We start from the raw sequence: 9,274 nt of genomic DNA on the forward strand, positions 1-9,274 counted from the left end.
CAGATTTTGCAGACATGCTCCCCTGCAGCTGCATTTGTAATTGGAAAAAGTGCAGCATTTGAAGGATCAGCGCTGGTATGTACCATTCCGAAGATATAGAATTGCTTAGGGAGCTTTTTGGAAAAAGTCGCTGAACTTGCATTTTAGTGACACTAAACAATATTAATATAAACACTACTTCTTCTCCCTAGCGGTCTGATTATGTCCATATTTCTGTGCTCAAAGCGGTACATTTTTTTGCATGGAAATATGTATTTTTTTATTGTAGGCCTGTAATTTTTAGGAATAACTCACTGAAATCTGTCCGAACAAGAGTGTAGTAAACATCCCGGGTAGGATAAAATTTGAAACACGAAATCATAAGTTATAATTTAATAAATAATCATAAAAAATAATAATATAAAAACCATAATAAATTAAATTCAATAATATAATCAAACCAAAAACACTGAAATTTGAAATATAGCGCCAAGTTCGCACATCACTGAGCAAAGTCGCAAGATCGTTTTCAGTGTCTGATGACGAATTTCCCCCATGAATCATTATCACTCAATTCTGCAAGTAGTTCTGATTTACTATCGCTGTTCTCTAGCTGATCTAAAACCGCTTTTGACCTAAAGGGACGCTTTTTAGACGCCATGGACGTTTCTCAGTTTCCAGGCAGAAAGAACAGTAAAAATGCAGGCAGGGCACAGGACAAAGCACTCGGGACAAAATGTATGTGAAATGGTTTGATACATGTGATTTTGATTTACTATGTGATTTTAGTGAATTTAGTGAATGTCACTTTTTGTCATTTTCAAATTTCCCGTCCCCCGTTCGTCCCGATGCCTGCAAGGGACGGAACCCAGATGACAGATGCCGGCATCCACCGGATTACATTGCCGGGGACACTGCAGGAGGGACATCGCGGGAGCGAAGGACAAGGTAAGTGATCAAGGGATCCCGGAGCAGCGCCACATGGTAAGCCTGAGTGTAGCTCGAGGTTACCGCTTGTGGTACTAAAACTTTACCCCGAGCTACACTCGGGAATACCGCCAGGGAGGTTAATAGTCCTGTAATGTATTTGTTACTGTGTTTTTCTGCCTCCTTGTAACACCCTCTGTGAACTCCTGAACATCACCTTTTCTTCTTCACTGCCATTTGTTTGGAACGACAGTGTACATTAGTTGTGGTCTACACTGCACTATACACACTACACATCCCATAGTCCATCGGAGCGGGCTAGAAAGGGTGGCTACGTTCCTATATACAGTAGGACCATGTAGAAGGAATGCAAAGGCAAAACATTTTTTGTATATACAGTGGGGATAATAATTATTTGATCCCCTGCATATTTTGTGAGTTTGCCCACTTACAAAGAAATGAACGGTCTATCATTTTTATCATAGGTGTATTTTAAATGATAGAGACAGAATATTAACCAAAAATCCAGAAACAACACAAGATACAAATGTTATAAATGGAGTTGCAATTCAGTGAGTAAAAAAAGTATTTGATCCCATACCAACCAACCATAATTCTGCCTCCCACAGACTGGCTATGTGCTCATGTGGTACACAGATTGGTCCTGTCAATGTAAGAAGGTGCTCCTAACGACAACTCATTATGTGTATAAAAGACATCTGTCCACAGAATCTCTTTCTTACATTCAAACCTTGCCACCATGGGCAAGTCCAAAGAGCTGTCAAAGGATGTGAGGGATAAGAGTGTAGACCTGCACAAGGCTGGAATGGGCTACAAGACCATCAGCAAGAAGCTTGGTGAGGAGACAACTGTTGGAGCGATTATTTGCAAATGGAAGAAATATAAAATAACCATCAATTGCCCTCGATCTGGAGCTCCATACAGGATTTCACCTCATGGGGTAAGGATGATCATGAGAAAAGTTAGGGATCAGCCCAGGACTACACGGGAGGAGCTTGTCAATGATCTCCAGGCAGTTGGGACCACAGTCACCAAACAAACCATTGGTAACACAATACGCCGCCATAGACTGAATACCAGCAGGGCCCACAAGGTTCTTGTAAGGGAATTCCTGTACGGCAACTGGTGCATAGAAATGAGCATGGGTGTATTGCTAATAAAAATGAGGATAAGAATGCGCACACACGGGTGCACACACATGTGAGCGTGCCCACAGTTTCTGGCACCAGATGGAATATTTAAAGGAAGCTCATACTCTTTGTCAGTGCTGACTGGTCTTCAGTTAATTCCCTGTGTCCTGCTGTATCCTGTGTGTATCCGTTACTGCCCTGGCTTGCCATTGACCTGCTTTTGGATTCTGTTTATGCTTCTGCTCATCGGTTTCTGATCCTGGCTTCTCCTGATCTCGTCTGTCTGATGTTCTGGTACCTCATCGCCTGCTCGTTGCTGACCCTGGCTATTATACTGACTACACTTCCAGCTCCAGTTTGGCTCTACAGTCCTGCCGAGTGTTTATCCTGGCTATCTATTATATCAGCTCCGGTTGTCACGATGTGTGTTCCGGCCTCACGCTTATCAGAAGTTCCGGCAAGCCACGTACCCAGATCTTGCAGCTTCAGTGGAGTGCTTCCTTAACCTCTGCTGGCCGTTCCGGCATCTCTTCTGTTCCTGACTGGATGCCCTGCTTGATGTACCGAGGGTACTCCTTCAGGCAGGGGCGTATTTACCACAAGGCAAACAAGGTATTTCCCTAGGGCGGCATTTTTTCAGGGGGAGCAGCAGCATTTTTTAGGGGGGCAGCAACTTTTTTCAGGGGGGCAGCAGTGTCCCCTAAAAGAAGGGATGGAAGAAAGGATACACGCAGCATGGTAACCAGGTGGCGTCTGAGAAAGGCTGCTAGATGGTGTATGCAGTGCCTGACTCTTGTTTCCGGGGATGTCCGGAGCTGTGAAGATGAGTGTCTTCTCTCTTGCTGTGGTGGTGGTGGGGGGGGGGGGTTGCCAGTGTGTATGGGGTGGTGGTAGTGGAAAGCTCTCTCGGGTGGGGCTTTGGTGGGGTGTTGTTGGTCATTGAAAGTAGGTAGGTGGTCATTTTCCTTTTCCTTGGGGGCCCCCTCAAGATACCAACGGTCACACCTGGACACAGCTACGAGATCTCGGAAAGTGAATGCACTCAAATCACCTCAGTTGCGATTGCAAACACTTCAGTTTTATTGACATAACATCGGGGTTATTATACTGTAGTCTTTAGGCAAACACACCCTCAGACCATCCAATCAAATACATGTACATTATTTTACCTTAACTCAACAATTATTTGTATGAGGTTTGCATTTTCACTCTTCTGCTTTATCTATCATACCATATCTGCGCTAAAGCCCAGACCATGGCTCTAATCTGACCTAACACCCAATTTGTGGTTAAAACGTTTCAGAAGTGAGAGTAAACCTTATCTGCTTTTTTGTAAGGGTTTGCAAAAACACTCATTTCTACATGAAGCTGACATAAACAGTTTTGTTAGTGTGCACATATCTCATATATATATATTAAACTAGCATCTTGTATTAGTGTATACAAAATGGATTCAGTTATATTCCATTTAATCCTTTCAGTCCCCTCTTTTATCACATAGTGATAACACTTTTCATTGACTTACTCTCCCTATCGTCTCAATCCCATGCATTTCCTCATATTGTTGAAGCAAAAACATTTCCTCCCTTTCCTTCTCATTAATTCTCATTTTGATACACATGATCATTCAGTTGTGATGAGGTAACCCCTCACCCATCCTGAACTCCCAGAGGGTTTCTGAACCACTGGCTCCTTTCTATCATATGAAATCTCCAATAGAAACCATAGTGGGACAATGATAATAGTCACTATTGATAAGATAATAATCAAGTTCATCCAGTCCTCATGGGGATCCAATAGGTTGGGTAGCAAAGTTCTTGGCTCCTTCTTCTGTTGGTTGATCAGCTTGCTTGTGTCTCTCATCTTCGGAAATCCTTTTTACTCTTGATGCATGGATCCAGGTGCCTGATCCTTCAGTAAGAACAGCTGTACGTGTAATGGCCACAATCGCTGTAGGTTCTCCAAACCGGGGTCTCACTTTTGGATCCAGTCTTCGGATCACCACTTGATCACCTACCTCGAAGGGGTGGGTTGGTTGATCTGCGGATAAAAGAAAAAAACAGCAGCATCATTTTGTTCGCTATTCAACTTTTCACACAATGCTCTTACATATTCTGCCTGTATCACCTCTAAATCTCCTTTCTACCACAGAGGGGGTTGCTGTCTAGCCCAAGGGGTAGGGAATGGTCTGCCCATTAGTATCTCAAAGGGAGACAACTTACTCCGTTTATGAGGTGTCATCCTTATTTCAGCTAGTATAGCAGGTAACACAGCTGGCCAATTCTTCAGAGTCCCTCCTGTGGCTTTCACTAATTTATCCTTAATTGTTCTATTCATTCTTTCCACTACTCCAGAACTCTGAGGGTGATAAGGAATATGGAGCTTCCATTGAATACTCAAAGCCTTTGAGACTCCCTGAGTCACTGCTGCAGTAAAAGCTGGTCCCTGATCGCTTTCTATGAACAAAGGACAACCCCATCTAGGGATGATTTCCTTACACAAAACCTTGACCACTGTCTCTGCTGTTTCATTCCTACATGGGAAAGCTTCCAGCCAACCTGAAAATCTGTCTACTACCACCAACAGCTTATCTCCTTCTTTTGATTTAGGGAGATGTGTAAAATCTATCTGTAGATGTGTGAATGGTGCCTCAGGGGGTGTTAAATGTTCATGTTTCCCATGCTGGCCATGCCCAGGGTTGTTTTGTAAACAAGTAAGGCACCTTCCCAATGTTTCCTCCACCAAATCATGGAGAAACCATACACAAAATCGTTTGCGCATTTCTTTCTCCACTAACTGTTTTCCCTTATGACCTACACCATGAAAATTTTGAATGAATAATACAGCAGCTGCCTGTGGAAGTCCTACAATCCCCTCTTTTGACATAAGACCATGTTTGTCTTGTGTCAAACCTCTGCTAGCCCAAAAATCAACTTCACTCTCAGAGGCTTGTGCCTGCAGTGTACCTAAAAGCTCATTTGACAGTAGGGATGGAGTGGACAACATTACCATAGATAGATCTGCTCGATTATGCAGTTGCCCTGCAGTTTTTGCAGCTGTATCTGCCATAGCATTGCCTTTTGTGACTGGGTCTTTGGCATTAGTAAGTGCCCGCACTTTAATGACCGCTATCCTTCTTGGAAGTTGGAGTGCAGCAAGCAAATCCTGGATCAAAGAATGATGGGATATTGACTTGCCATCGGCCGTAGTGAAACCACGGCGTTGCCAAATACGGCCAAAATCATGTACAACCCCAAAGACATATTTAGAATCTGTGTATATGTTAACATCTCAATCTTGATAAAGAGTGCAAGCTCGTGTTAGGGCCACTAATTTAGCTGCTTGTGCACTGGGGTAGGGGATGGAACCTGTTTCAATAATAAGAGGTGGTTCTACTACTGCATAGCCTATGATGTATGTAGCATCACTAGGGCGTGTACAAGATCCATCGACAAACACATCAGGGGCTCCAGGAATCGGAGTCTCCAACATATCTAGTCGCGGAGAAGTGTCAGCTTGGATAACATCCAGGCAATTGTGTTCCTCCTGCAATTCTGGTGACCTTGTGTTGTGAAGATTAAGCAGGGAGGACAATAAAAGAGATGGTCCTGATATAGATGGGCTGTATTTCACTGTGAAATTATTGGTGGATGTCAAAATTACTTCACATCCCGCCAGGCGTTGTGCTGACATGTGTTGAGTGTTAATGTTTTTCAGTACATGTAGGACATGATGAGATGTGTGTAATATCAATGGGTTTCCCAAAACTATGATAGATGCCATTTCCACAGCTAAGGCACACACAGACAAAGCTTGGAGACACCCCGGCATGCCCTGGACCAGGATGGGCATTGTTTTTGATAAATATGCTACCGGCCTCATGGCACCTCCGTGCTCTTGAGCTAGTACTGCAGCCATGGTTTTACATGCAGATTGACAATACAAATGAAAAGATTTAGTATAATCCGGTAACCCTAATGCGGGAGACGAGACCAGTGCTGTCTTCAAATATTCAAATGCCTGCACCAATGGCAGCGTCCATTCAATACGGTCTGGTTGATCTTTCAGTGTTACTTGGCGTAATACATTGTCATAATAAGAACAGTCAGGAATCCACTGTCTACAATAGTTTACCATACCTAGGAAGGATTGCATCTGAACCTTAGTTTCTGGTTTTGGTTGTTGACATATTGCTGCCACTCTCCTTGGGCTCAGCCCCCTCTGGCCCTCAGACAATACAAATCCTAGGTACTCAACTTGTGGTGCCACAAACTGCATCTTTTTGCGAGAGACTTTCTGTCCCTGATCAGCCAGAAACCGTAACAATGATAATGAATCAGCCTGACACGCCTTCTCGCTCACAGAACTAATCAGTAAATCATCCACGTATTGGATAAGTACTGAACCATGGGTGGGTACCCAGTCATTGAGCATGGATCTACTGGCCATGGTATATGCTGCCGGCGAGTAGCCCTGAGAGAGATGGGTCCAGGTTAGCCTCTCCCCTTGAAAACAAAAAGTAAACAATACCTGTGTCTCCGGGTCAACTGGGACACTAAAAAATGCATTTGACAGATCAATTACTGTAAAATGTGTGGCGTTGGCAGGTATAGCATTTACCAAAGTTGTTATATCTGGGACTACAGGGGCAATAGGAATGACCAGATCGTTAATCGCCCTGAGATCTTGTACTAATCTCCACTCACCATTGGGCTTTTTTACCGGATTAATGGGAGTATTGTAGGGGGATACTACCAGCTTCAGTATTCCCCGCTTTTTAAAATCCTCCACAATAGGTTTAAGTCCGTCTATTTTTTCTTTGGACAGTGGGTATTGTTTATGATAAACAGGGTTCCTGGTTTTAAGGGTGGCTTTATACGGTGTGCAGTCAATGAGGCCTGCATCCGTTGTGCTCTTAGTCCATAGGTTTTCAGGGAGCTTATTTAAATCATGATCCATAGCTGGACAGATTAGGAAAGGTGTGTCCAATTGCATACCTTCCTCTGTGATAGACATCACGACTTTAAGGTCAGCTAACAAATCTCGGCCCAATAGGGACACAGGACAATGCGGGAGCACATGAAATTTATGATACCAGACCTGTCCATCTTTTGCTTGTACCGGGAGGGGAGGTGTAATGCAAGTGGGGGTTTCCTTGGATTAGGGCATCCCTGTACTATAGCATCCAGCTCCTTGGGATCTATTGCCTTTAAAATCAGCTGCTCCCCAATCATCATGAATGGAAAGGCTGAATTCATCATATCTAGCTCAGCTGTCTCATCTTTAACTTCCCCCTTGTTACTTTCTGCTGACCTAAGAATTCTATCACTCTTTTCTACCTTCTTTATCTTCCTCTTTACTTTCCCTTTACCCCTCTCAATATCCCTTTGACTAACACTCCCAGTTTCCCCATCTGAGCTAGATTCTTCTGACTCCCCTGTATATATCTGGGAAGCAGCAATAAGAACCTCTTCATCTTCATCTACTTGTTTTACCTGTGGGAGTGCTGGGTATAATGGGGCTGCATGTGGAGCTGTAGGGGCAGGACGTCTCACTGTGTTTGTATGGCGGTGGTGGTGTGAAATCATTTGCTACAATTAGAGTCTTATAGCCTGGTGCATACTTCAACCAATTCTTACCCCCTTCATACATATAATTCTTGTCCCAATCTGGATTTCCAGTCCCCCAGATACCTACCTGAGGCTGTTCATGCAAACACATTCCTCTAATCATATCCATACACATAGTGTCATTTCCCCCTTCACAAGGAAAACTAGCTCCACCCAGTCTTTTTGACCATCCCACTAAATTATCCACCCAGGGATTAACATAATAAATATCATAAGGAGATACCCTTGCTACATATTCTTTACAAGTTTCATTTAAGGTAGATGTGTTCTTTCCCCTCAGCTTTCTAGTTTTTCTAAACAACTTAATCAACTTTTGTGGCGGCACATGACGAGGTCCTTCCTCCTTACCTGAGGAATTACCCATAGCAGTAAATTAGTAAACTAACAAACAAGACAAAAAAACAACAATAACACACTTTTTACAAATAATACAAAGTGCTGTGCCAGGTGTGTCCTGGTATTATTCCCCGAGCCGAGAATCCCTTAGTCTCGCTCCTAAAACTCCAACCACCAAATTTCCCTGAAGTTCAGAATAATTACCTCGGTAAAGAAAGCATTAAAAAATAAAACTCTCACTTACCTTGGCAATTATCCCACTTTCTGACACCACTGAAAGTAGGTAGGTGGTCATTTTCCTTTTCCTTGGGGGCCCCCTCAAGATACCAACGGTCACACCTGGACACAGCTACGAGATCTCGGAAAGTGAATGCACTCAAATCACCTCAGTTGCGATTGCAAACACTTCAGTTTTATTGGCATAACATCGGGGTTATTATACTGTAGTCTTTAGGCAAACACACCCTCAGACCATCCAATCAAATACATGTACATTATTTTACCTTAACTCAACAATTATTTGTATGAGGTTTGCATTTTCACTCTTCTGCTTTATCTATCATACCATATCTGCGCTAAAGCCCAGACCATGGCTCTAATCTGACCTAACACCCAATTTGTGGTTAAAACTTTTCAGAAGTGAGAGTAAACCTTATCTGCTTTTTTGTAAGGGTTTGCAAAAACACTCATTTCTACATGAAGCTGACATAAACAGTTTTGTTAGTGTGCACATATCTCATATATATATATTAAACTAGCATCTTGTATTAGTGTATACAAAATGGATTCAGTTATATTCCATTTAATCCTTTCAGTCATTGTCAGGCTCTTATCATGGGGGGGGGGTGTTTGTCAGTGTCAGGGTCTCTCCATGGGTGGGTGGGGGGGGAGCTAAATTTTGTGTTGCCTAGGGCAGCACAAAACCTAAATACACCACTGCCTCCAGCTGCAAGTTCTGCAATCAATATCCGCAGGCACTTGTGTTCCTCCTGTCCCTCGGCACCATCTGTTCCACCTTTAGTGGGGCCTGGGTTGCAGATACAAGAGAGGCTGACCTCGTCAATTCAGACTTCTATCAGGTACGTGACAGTCCCCCTCCCTAAGAAGATACATGTACAGGCTCATTTGAGGATTGCCAATGAACATCTAAATGATTCAGAGAAGGATTGGGAAAAGTTCTGTGGTCAGATGAGACCAAACTTGAGCTCTTTGGCATTAACTCAACTTGCCATGTTTGGAGGAAGACAAATG

The 9,274-nt window shown here is 43.3% G+C and overlaps 1 long non-coding RNA gene across 1 annotated transcript; it reads right to left on the reverse strand.

Moving 5' to 3' along the window:
- Positions 1–3,113: 3,113 nt before the first annotated feature.
- LOC149462537 (uncharacterized) lies at positions 3,114–8,834 on the reverse strand. The gene is made up of 2 exons (XR_016312646.1): positions 8,268–8,834; positions 3,114–4,097 (listed from the first exon to the last, which is right to left on the reverse strand). It is a non-coding gene; the product is annotated as an uncharacterized LOC149462537 (long non-coding RNA).
- Between the last annotated feature and the right edge of the window lie 440 nt (positions 8,835–9,274).

Source organism: Staurois parvus, unplaced genomic scaffold (genome assembly GCF_062004578.1).
Source record: "Staurois parvus isolate SC_StPar_1 unplaced genomic scaffold, SC_StPar_1.0 ptg000173l, whole genome shotgun sequence".
In the NCBI taxonomy this organism is placed as follows: Eukaryota; Metazoa; Chordata; class Amphibia; order Anura; family Ranidae; genus Staurois; species Staurois parvus.